At 43.8% G+C, this 11,975-nt stretch overlaps 1 protein-coding gene and 1 pseudogene across 2 annotated transcripts in view; both read left to right on the top strand.

Moving 5' to 3' along the window:
- Positions 1-11,975, top strand: part of LOC306648341 (cytochrome P450 2B4-like) — a 153,876-nt gene that overhangs the window by 127,337 nt on the left and 14,564 nt on the right. The window lies entirely within an intron of this gene.
- LOC306648343 (cytochrome P450 2B4-like) lies at positions 589-10,029 on the top strand (annotated as a pseudogene). Its single transcript, XR_013766947.1, has 8 exons — positions 589-797; positions 1,335-1,546; positions 2,159-2,319; positions 3,228-3,404; positions 4,137-4,278; positions 5,144-5,338; positions 6,410-6,551; positions 9,532-10,029. The product of XR_013766947.1 is annotated as a cytochrome P450 2B4-like (transcript).

The following is an 11,975-nucleotide window of genomic DNA, read 5'->3' as shown; positions in this document are numbered from 1 at the left end:
GCTCTGTGAAGGGCAGCCTGCTCTCTCCTTCGCTGCTGCAATGAGAGACCCACAGTCATGTGAGGACTCTGAGAGGCGTTCAAATTCTTTGGTGAGGAGGGGGTGAATCAATGAAACAAAGACAAAATCAGCACCCCCGCCACAAGTGGAACCAGACCTCTTGCACGAGCCCATGCCACCTTCTCCATAGGTCACTTTCTTTTAATACCCAGAATGACTTCCTGCCCCCAAAGTGCACAGGGAGGCCCCCTCTTCCTCCCTCATGCTGGAATGCCACCGCTGACTAGAACGGCTGAGAGCCACTGAGCAGGGGAGCCACTTGAAACCAGCCTGGACACACCCCCCTGTAGGCATGTCCTTGAGGGACAGGTTGTACATTCCAGGGCTTTCCTCATGGAGATGTCTCAGGCAGCTAGTGGCCAATGGGAAGCTGGTTCTGGGACTCAACACTAGAACTAATCATGTGACCACACAGTGCCTGCCTCCCTTGGGCTCCCTGCAGAGTTAGTAGGAGCTCTGCCAAGCAGATTCCTGGAACGCCCTCTACCTCCAGCCACAGAAATCAAACAAACAAAATCGTCTGTGTTGCAGGAGGAGCAGAACAGACAGCCAGCATAGAGGGGACTATGGTTCTGTCCAGCTTCTCACTCTTCATTGTCCTCATTAGCCTCTTTCTTCTCTGGATCTGGGGCCGCCCCAACTCCAAGGGTCGCCTGTCTCCTGGACCCTGGCCTCTTCCCTTCCTGGGGAACATTTTGCAAATAGACCCTTAAGGCTTTCTCAAGTCCTTCCAGGAGGTGAGATTGGAGGGGGGAAGGAGGAGGAAGGGAAGGAATGGGTTGAGTGGAAACAGCTCACGGCAGCAAAACTGTCGAGGGTCTAACTTGGGGTGGAAACCTTGGGGTGGAATTCTCTAGACCAGCTTAGGAATTCTCTTCCAGTCATGACTTGTCCCCACAAGGCTGTCAAAGAAGCTTCTGGAGTTCCTATGAGAATGCATGTAGGTGATAGCCTGGAGGGGGACTTTCTGATAGATTTGGGACTTTGAGTTGTGGTCCTGAAGTGGAGACAGGAGAAGTCCTGGAGATTTGGTGTGGAGATTACGATTCATAAAATTCAGAACAGGGAAAATTATTGAGAAAGCTGGAGAAGGATAGCCTGGGGAATGACATGGTGTGAGACTTGGATGAAGAGACAGAGTTCAAGTATGGCTTCTTCCATGATGGGCTTTCAGAAAGCAGGGTTCGGGCTCCATTGGAAGGAGTGGTCCAGGTGTCAGACCAGAAGGCCCTTCTCTTGGGCACAATAGTGAGATCTGGACCCTGTGTCCCCAGCTGCGGGAGAAGTATGGGGACGTCTTTACAGTGCATCTGGGACCCCGACCAGTCATCATCCTGTGTGGATATGAGGCCATGAGGGAGGCTCTGGTGGATCAAGCTGAGACCTTTTCTGTCTGACCACCATGAAGGACTTTGGGATGGGAAAGCAAAGTATTGAGGAGATATCAAGGCTCAGAATTTGGTGGAGGAGCTGGGAAAATCCCAGGGTGAGCACTAGGGGGCTCCACAAGACTCAGAGACAGGGACAGTGAAATGCAGAGACAGATTCAGGGAGGGAGAAGAGTGGGAGAATGAGTACACAGAAGGAGAAGAAATGGAGGAGGAAGGGAGAGAGACGGCAAGAGAGAAAATTTCAGGATACAGATCCTGAAAAATACAAGATCTAGTCATAGAAATTTCAAGGAAAAGATTACAAATGAAGGAGTCAAGGCTATAAGTAGAAGTGGAAGAGACACAAAATATTAGTGGGCAATGGAGAGAAGGATATGAAACGCAGGGAGAGAAAGAGAACTGACACAGTCTCAGAGAACAAATCAGAGAGAAGAAAGACAGAGAGACACAGACGTAGAAAGAAACTCAGACCAAGAGAAACACCAAAAAAATAATAATAAAAGAAAAATAAAATAAATAAAAGACACAGAGGGGGAGATGTGCAGAAAGAACAGCTTAGGCTCAAAGGCCAAGGAATAGATGGACCATTCAGGATACAGAGAAAGCAACCTCAGAGTGAATATAGTGCCAGCTAGTTCAGAGTCACCCAGAAGGACAGTGCAATGCAGGGGACATCCAGACCTCCATGATAGACCTCTCATCTCCAGGGACCTATCTGGACCCCACCCTCCTCTTTCACTCCGTCACGGCCAACATCATCTGCTCCATTATCTTTGGTGAACGCTTTAATTACCAGGACCCCAAATTCCTACGTCTGCTAAGTTTACTGAACCAAACCTTTACCATCCTCAGCTCCTCCTACAGCCAGGTGAGGCCAAAGATTCCAGGATGGGCCAGGGATCTGGGTGGGCAGACCCTGGCATGGGACCAGATTCTCCCAGTCCAGAGCTCAGGAGCAAGAAAGTGAGGTGGTTTTGGGTTTTGGAAGGGGAGGAGCTTATTTTAATCTCTCCCTTCTTCTGAGTAACGCCCACAAAGCACCTGCTAGTGTCCATGGTGCCTTTTTATTGAAAATTGGAAAATGGCATCCCTTCCTCTAGGAAAAATGCTCTTGAAGTCCATTCACTATTTCACAACCCAGGAAGCTCTGCCCTGGTGGTGTTCTGAATCCTGGCTATGGGCACACAGGCAGGTTCCCTTTACCTGCTCACGCACTCTCCTGTTCCTGAACTTTGAGGTACACATGACACCAGCCCTGCACACACTTCATCTCCTACACTCTCCAGGTAAGGGAAGAGTTAAGTTGGGGATAGGAATTAGGCCTGCAAAAATTATGGATGGTGAGAGATCTCAACTACACGGGAAGCTGAGGCAGGAGGATTATAAGTTTGAGCTCAGTCTCAGTAATTGAGGGACACTCTGTCTCAAAATAAAAAATAAAAAAACCTGGGGTTGTAGCTCAATGGTAAAGTGCTTCTGGGTTCAACCTCCAGTATAAATCCCCCCCAACACACACACACACACACACACACACACACACACACACACACAGAGTGGTTTGGACAGCTAGCAGCTGTGCTTGTGGCACTGTGCGCATGCCCACATGCATGTAGCGTGTATGATGTGCCCACACGTGCTCACCTGGGAAGCACAGTCACCTTTTCTACCAGCTTGGCTTTAGATGTCACAGTGTTGTGTAGGGCACAACTTCAAGGCTGCCAGTGCATGCCAAGGGTCTCAGCAGCAGGTTCTGTGATCTTCCTGTCTTGTCCTTAGGTGTTTGAACTCCTCTCGGGAATCCTGAAACATTTCCCTGGCCCCCATACTCATCTGTGCAGAATCATTCAAGAACTGAAAGATTTTATCACTGAGAACATTGAGAGGCACCAAGAAACCCTGGACCCCAGTGCTCCCCGGGACTTCATTGATTCCTTCCTTCTCCGCATGGACAAGGCAAGGCCAGCCGGGATTGGGGTTGGGTGGGAACAAGAGTGCGGGCCATCCTACTGACACTCAGCTGGTAGTTGGTGTGTTAAGTACGGGACACTTTTTACAGTTGGTGATCCAGCCACTGGCACAACCTCCAGGCCTCCACCTGGCTCTTCCTCAGCCTCCCCAGCAATGCCTTCTAAGACTTAGGAACTGAAGAGTTATCACTGGGCTCAATACCCTGCTCCCTCCCAATTCCTCTCATTCTGATTGGTCTGAGGACCCCTTCCGTGTTCTTATTGGTCCCAGTTTATGTCTGTTCTCACTGGTCTGGAAAATGCCATACAAAGTGTTAAATAGTTTCCTTATGATGTCTGAATAGACAGCTGCAGTGTCCAATCAGGAAGCAAAGATAACCAAGAACCAAAATGGTGATCACAAGGCCAGGACTTATTGAGTGTTTATTATAATCATAATATTAAACAACCCCGTGTGATGAACTGAGGCACAGAGAGGTTATGTTCTTGCCTCACAACACAACGTTGTGAAATGGCAGGACCTGAGTTTGAACCCAGGAATTCTGGCTCCAGGACCTATGCTATTGCTACTCTGTAGACCTTGAATAGAGGAAAGAGGAAATAAGGAAGTGGAAAACTGGTATAGGGTAATCTGGGGATAGGTGGGTAGAAAAGAAGAGCCTGAAACTGGAAATTTTTGCAAGGAGAGATGTTAAGGATTGTCAACCTTCACCCACAGGAACGATTTGTTCCCGAAAGTGAGTTCCACCATAAAAACCTCGTCCACACGGTGCTCTCACTGTTCTTTGCTGGAACAGAGACCTCCAGCACCACCCTCCGCTATGCGCTCTTATTGCTGCTGAAGCACCCGGAAGTCTTGGGTGAGCAGGTCCTGTATGTGTGTTAGGGGCAGGGGCGGCTTCACTGTGGTGGAAGGTGGTTGGTTAATGGGTAAAAACAGACTGTGATTCTGATGGGTCAGGAAAAAGAAAAAAATCCACCCCAGCACGGATGTACTAATTATAATAAATTGTAGCCACCGAAAGCAATTTGAGTTTGAGGAGGTACTTCACAGTTGACAAAATATTTTCATTCAAATGTAGTTCAGAAGTTACTTTTGAGCTTTATGGCATGTTTTCAATTTGTAAATGAGGTTTACAAAGCATCACAGGTCACAAAGCATTACCTTTCTACAAAGCATTTTGCAGTCTGCAAAATCACATGGCTCTTGATAGAAAACCTTGAGGTTCACAAGCAACTTAACAATTGGGAGTATATTTTTGATTTGTGATGAATTTAAAAGATTTTGATGCTTGTGCTGATGGTCCATAGAGCAAACTTGGAGAAACTCTCATCTCATCAAAACTGCTTCCACAGAAAGGGAAAGTGACTCATTTCAGATTGCATAGCAAGCCAATGAGAGAAAAGGACACGACATTAGTTCCAGGCACAACTCATTCTTAGTAAAAGAAGGAGGGTTTGACCTTAAGTGTTGAATCAATTTCCACTCAACCATCTTTACCAAGTGAACATGTCTCATAATTAGAGTGGAAGAATTAGACAGGACTTCTCCCTGAAGAAGGCGTTGACTTTCTCCTGATGGTTTCATTGAGAAGGAGTGATAATACCTTAATGAAGAGTTCTTAAGCCTCTTCCCCCAGCCTGCAGGCCACTCTTCAAATGCCTTTGTTGAGCCCCCTTGTTACCGTCACTGTTGTGACTCCTCCCAAATCCTCTCCATCTCAGAGGAAGTCCAGGCAGAGATTGACAGGGTCATCGGCAGCAAGCGTCTCCCAGCCCCTGAAGATAGAGCAAAAATGCCTTACACGGATGCGGTCATCCATGAGATTCAGAGATACAGTGACCTAACCCCAATCGGTATCCCACACTCCGTCATTCAGGACACCAACTTCCAACTTCCGAGGGTATCATCTCCCTCAGGTGAGATCTTCAGGGCCACAGAATCATGGATGGAGGGTGCCAGCTTATGATCCTTGTGTAGCCATGATAGTTCATGTCTCTGGTCACTGGGCTATATGGAAGATTTTTATTTTCTTATTTTTTATGGGGTGAAGGGGATTTTGGAAATAGAAAAGTCCTCCCCTTTCCATTCTTTCTTTCTTTCTTTCTACTTTTATTAGATGTTAGAGTTACTTTTGCTGAAGAAAGTAGCATATACTTATTAAACTTGTTCTATGGTGGAGCTGTCTTTCCTGTCCTCATCTTCCTCAACATCCTCTTTCATGAGAAGGTGCTGACAGTTTTTCATTTTTGCTTCCATATTTCCTTTAAGCTCATATAATCATATACCTGATAGACATGTATATGAAGGTCATCTCATGCTATATCTTATTTTGCACCTGTGTGGACAGTGTGGTATATCTCCTTTCATGCTCACACTTATGTTCATGCAAACACGCTTTGCTTGTTTTTTTTTTATTTTATGGTTCTGTGTGACTTCCTTTTTATAATTTAATAGTTGCACATCTTTAGATCAGTGCCTGTGGTTCTAACTCTTACTATTCTACCATGGTGTCCTGAGTCATTCCTGAGTTGGATGTATTTATTTATTTTCATGCAATGCTGAGACTCGAACCCATATGCAAGGCAAGTGCTCTGCCACTGAGCTACAGCCCCAGCCCAAGTTGGATGTATTTAGAGATGATGTTCACAATATCAAACCACCCAAATCATCAACTCATTGGATTAGATTCTGGCCCTAGTGATGGCATGGAGGTCTCTGTTGAGCCAGATGGGAACATGCAGTTGATGGATCATAAGGAAGTCCAAAGGGTCTTAGGGGAAGAGGGATCAGGGTGGTTGGTAGGGGTATGCAGAAGGCCCAGGACACAACTATTAATGAAACAGGGCAGAATTATTTCCATAATTTAGCTTCCAACTGCAGAGCCTTATCATGGGTAAAGTTTGTTGTCAACTGTGGATATACTGGAATTGATTCAGTCACACCTTACTAATGGCCATATGGATCTCTTGAATTTGATACCCTCTCAGAACACTACTGTGTACCCCGTCATGAGCTCTGTCCTCCATGACCCACGCCACTTTGAGAAGCCAGACACCTTCGACCCTGGACACTTTTTGGATGCCAAGGGCAAATTTAGGAAACGGGCAGCCTTTATTCTTTTCTCCATGGGTGACTTGCTCCCTTCTCACTTTTGAGACAGTTCTGTGTGATTTTCTCCCTTAGTTCACATCAAACACTGGGTGGAAAAGATGAGGATTCTGAAGGGAGATGGAAGAGAAAGATGGAGACTAAATTGGTGGTGGAGATAAAAGTAAAAAACCAAGGCACATGCACATGCATAAGCACAGGAAAACCAAACAAATGAATGACCTGTGATGGAGCACCTTTTGTACGCCAAGAATTGGGGAAGGCATTTTCATTTTTTTGTTACAAAAAACAACTATTATTAACTATTATTTTTTCCAGAAAGTAGTCAAGTTAAAGATGTAGACCACCTGTGATTCACCAACAAAATCATATTTGTTGGTATTATAGAGGGTGTTCTTCCAAATTTTTAATTACATGTGTTCACACATATGAAGTTAGTTGATGGATAGCTAAGAGCTAGCTAGCTAGGTAATAGGTAGGAAAGTGAAAGAAAGATTTAAAGAGAAGAAAAGAAAAGAGGTGGAAAAGATGTAAAGTGACAGAAAATATATCAAGCTGTTTTTTGTTAGTCAGTTGTTGAAATCTACACCCAAACCAAAGTGAGGGCCCCAGGAATTTAGGCCACAAAATTTAAGGAGTGCTCATGTTTAGTCATGTGAAGGTCCCTTTTCAATGATTTATCTAATAATTAAACTTTTAGCAACTGATTTGAAATGTATCATATACTAAAACTTTAAATTCCCTTAAGTATTCTTCTGCTTTATAGATGTTAGCCCATATCCATGCCAATCCACTGCCCTGTCTGTCTTTTCTAGCTGTACCATCTGTCTATTCCATGCCAATCATCAGGCTTTATAATATGTTTTTATATTTCACAGGAGTTAATCCTCCTCCATCACTCTGATTTTTCAGACTCCTATGGCTCTTCTAACTAATTTTTTTTTGGCCTTCAACTACACTCTGGTATTATTTTGTCAAGGTCCTCCAACCCCAGCCCCTTCCAAAACCCAGAGTGATTTTGTTAGAATTAATATAAATTTGTAGATGTTCAGGAAGCCTTTGGAATTTGGAAACGTCACATTATAAAATATACTAGATGAAACAGTGTGAGTCCCCATTCAGTCAGCTGTTATGTCACTTAGTATATCAGTTGTACTCGTTCTGTGTTTTAAATCTGAGTTTTTCACATTTCTTTCTAAATTTATTCCTGCATTTCAACCTCTAGGGGAGGTTTTTGCTACTGTTCATAGAACCTCTTCTCATGGTATTTTAAACTGCTTTAATTAGAATAACTGAAAGCCACTGATTTTTATGTATTTCTGCTATAATGAGGCAGTTTCCTGATACGTTTATCACTAACAGCTTTTCATAGGTTCTCTTGGGCATTCTAGATAGTTGATCATAGATAGCATCTGCAACTGATATTTTGACCTAATCCTTTCTTACATTAAATCCATATTTTGTTTTTTCCCTCACATCATGGACTTGCACTTGTCTGATTCCTAACATTAAGCAATAAATAAATAAATAAATAAATAAAAATCAGTTTTCTCTTTTAAGCTACTGCTGACCATGGTCTTTTTCAGACATTTTATGGCTAGTCTAGCACATATTTATCTCAGTTTTAAATCAAATTAAGGAAAAGACTCCTTCTGTTCCAGTTTTCCAAAAGTTTTTTTTTTTTTTTTTTTTTTAAGCTTTCAATCAGGATTTGGTCTTGAGTATTCTCAAGTCTATTCTCAGCTCCTGACAAGATGATCAAACTTTTTTCTTTGATTGATTATAAACATAGATGTGATAGAGTTGAATCATATGTTCCTCTGTAAAGGTGGAATCATAGAGGCTCAGTAGATCCGGGGCTTGCCCAAGGTCCCATGGGAGGCCGGGGCGGTGTCAGTCAGAGGAGCTACTGTAATCAACAACCCCAACGGCTCCAGAGCTCAAGGCCAAAAAGTTAATTTCAGGCTTACTGTTGTACCTACATCCCAACCAGGGGTCTGGACTCAAAATAACGTAGAGACTGGAGCCATTGGGGACTTTATCCTGCCGAGTGCAGAAACAAGGAAGAAATCACAAAACACATCAATTTATCCCACACTTTACTGGCCAAAGCAAGTCCATGCAAGTCCAAGCAAGTCCGTGACAGAGATGGTCAGATTCCTGAAGGATTATAGAGAGCTGAGAGGCAGCTCTCCAGGTTCCCTCCCTCTGCCCAGTACAGCACACAATTGATGCTCACCCGTGGGTATACCACGAGGACCCAAGTCTGGATTGTACACTAGGAGATCATGAGGGCTCCATCCAGGGGGACACTTCTGCAGTGGTTGATTCCACCTTGGGATATGAGTGCAGGATCTGAGAGTGAGGGTGTTGGGGCCAGGGTGCACAGAAGTGCCAACTGAGATGCTTCATAAGCATGACATGGCCGCCTGCCAATCAGAACTGTTACCACTGGTGTGCTGGAACAGGGTCTGGGAGGCTTACTGGGTTAGCTGCTGACTGGGGGTGGGCCTTAGGACCCGGGGGAGGGGCCATGGTGAGCCAGACCCGAAGCTTCGAGCAGTAACTGTATATCCTTTAGAAGTAGTTCGGTTTTCTAACAGCCAGTACAGATCTGCAAACAACCCACTGAACGTCAGCCTAGGAGGGAACCTTGCAGGTCTCAGCTCACCTATGCCTCTCTTGCTGCTTTGCATAGGATACATTAAGGAGGTTCTTCCATGATCTCCATAAAGCTTAGTTGATAATATATTCAATCAGAGACATACAGAGAAAGGGAATGTGAAAGAGGCAATGACAAGGGACCAGGAGATTCAGAGGAGATGGTACAGGGCAGTCGTGATGGGGTGGAACAGACAGGGATTGTGTACTCAGATTATTTGCATGGAGGACAAGAATATGAGCAGAAGTGCTTCATGTGTAAATGTATACAAATGAGCATGCAAATGTCCAGGAGGAATGGGCGCGGCAACTGGGTGCTTTCCTTCTCTTATGCCCCCAGGAAAACGCATCTGTCTGGGCGAGAGCCTGGCCCGCTCCGAGCTCTTCCTCTTTTTGACCTCCATGCTGCAGAGCTTCTCCTTGGGCTGTCCCAAGGCCCCAGAAGACCTCACTCCACAGGTGAATGGGCTGGGCAAGTTGCCCCCTGTGTTCCAACTCTGCTTCCTGCCCCGCCATAGAGAGAAAGAAGAGATGCAAATTTCTTCAGGATCCTTCCATGTGGTCCCCACCCCTGAAAAGAATGAGGCCACTTGAGCTCCTCCTTGTTCCCTCTCTGCTGTGGAAAGTGAGTTCTGTATTCTGTCCTCCATCCAGCATGCTGTGGTCTCCATTTACCTCCAAATAGCCTTGAAAGTTGACCAAGAGAAAAGGATCAAGTAATACCCTCAAGAGCTTAGTGCCACCACCCCTCTTTTTCTTCTGCCACAAAACTAATACAGTCCTTGATCGATCTGCTTCTTCAGTCTGAATCCGCAAATAAAGAAATTTTGCAACTCCATCTTGAGCTGACTTTTTATAAAAATAAGTATGAGTAAGAAGTACACATTAGCTGTTGTAAGCATTGGAGATTCTGGGATTCCTTGTTACTGCAGCATAACGTGGCAAAACTAGCTGATAGAATATTGCTGCAGGTGATACAGGGAAAGAAGAAAGAAGAACCTGTGGCAGCGAGCATCTCTTGGGAATGAGTCTCAATTCTTATCTGTCTTTGTATTTTCCATTACCTCCCACCAGTTGTTTTTTTTTTCTTCTTTTTTTATTTTAATTTATTTTTATTGTAAACAAATGGGATACATGTTGTTTCTGATTGTACACGGATTAACAGCATACCATTTGTGTAATTGTACATTTACCTAGGGTAATGATGTTTGATTCATTCTGTTATTTTTCCTCCCCCCCACCCCTCCCACACCTCTTTTCCCTGGACACAATCCCTCCTTCCTCCATTCTTGCCCCCCTCCCACTGCATATTATGTGTCATCATCTGCTTATCAGTGAGATCATTCACCTTTTGGATTTTTGAGATTGGCTTATCTCACTTAGCATGATATTCTCCAATTTCATTCATTTGCCTACAAATGAATGAATGAATGAATGGCTATTGTGAATTGAGCAACTAAAACATTGATGTGGCTGTATCTCTGTAGTGTGCTGATTTTAAGTCCTTTGGGTATAGGCCAAGGAGTGGGATAGCTGGGTCAAATGGTGGGTCCATTCCAAGTTTTCTAAGGAATCTCCACACTGCTTTCCAGAGTGGCTACACTAATTTGCAGCCCCACCAGCAATGTATGAGTGTACCTTTTTCCCCACATCCTCTCCAACACCTATTGTTGCTTGTATTCTTGATAATCGCCATTCTAACTGGGGTGAGATGGTTCTTAGGGTAGTTTTGATTTGCATTTCTCTTATTACTAAAGATGGTGAACATTTTTTCATATGTTTGTTGATTGATTGTAGTACTTTTTCTGTAAAGCATGTGTTCATTTCCTTAGCCCATTTGTTGATTGGGTTATTTGTATTCTTCGTGTAGAGTGTTTTGAGTTCTTCATATATTCTGGAAATTAGTGCTCTATCTGAAGTATGAGTGGCAAAGATATTCTCCCACTCTGTAGGCTCTCTCTTTGCATTGCTGATAGTTTCCTTTGCTTAGAGACAGCTACTTAGTTTGAATCTATCCCAGTGGTTGATTCTTGCTTTTATTTCTTGTGCTATGGGATTCCTGTTACGGATGAGTCTGATCCTAAGCCAACAAGGTGAAGATTTGGTCCTACTTTTTCTTCCATAATATGCAGGGTCTCTGGTCTGATTTCAAGGTCCTTGATCCATTGTGAGTTGAGTTTTGTGCAGGGTGAGAGATACGAGTTAGTTTCATTCTGTTGCATATGTATTTCCAGTTTTCCCAGCACCATTTGTTGAAGAGGCTATCTTTTCTCCATTGCATATTTTTGGCACCTTTGTCTAGTTTGAGAAAATTGTATTCATTTGGGTTTGTGTCCACGTCCTCTATTCTGTACCATTGATCTACCTGTCTATTTTGGTGCCAATACCAAGCTGTTTTTGTTACTATTGCTTTGTAGTAGACTTTAAGTTCTGGTATTGTGATACCCACTGATTCATTCTTCCTGGTAAGGATTATTTTAGCTAGTGTGGGTTTGTTAATCTTCCAGATGAATTTCACGATTGCTTGCTCTATTTCTGTGAGGTCCGTCATTGGGATTTTAATTGGAAGTGCATTGAATCTGTATAGCACTTTTGGTAATATGGCCATTTTGACAATATTAATTCTGCCTATCCAAGAACATGGGAGATCTTTCCATCTTCTAAGGTCTTCCTTAATTTCTTTCTTCAATGTTTTGTAGTTTTTATTGTAGAGATCATTTACCTCTTTGGTTAGATTGATTCCCAAGTATTTTATTTTATTTTTGAGGCTATTGCAAATGGAGT

Source organism: Sciurus vulgaris (assembly GCF_902686455.1).
Source record: "Sciurus vulgaris genome assembly, chromosome: 17".
Taxonomy (NCBI): Eukaryota; Metazoa; Chordata; class Mammalia; order Rodentia; family Sciuridae; genus Sciurus; species Sciurus vulgaris.
Note: the sequence above shows the minus strand (reverse complement) of the source record. Positions and strands in the feature narration are given on the sequence as shown.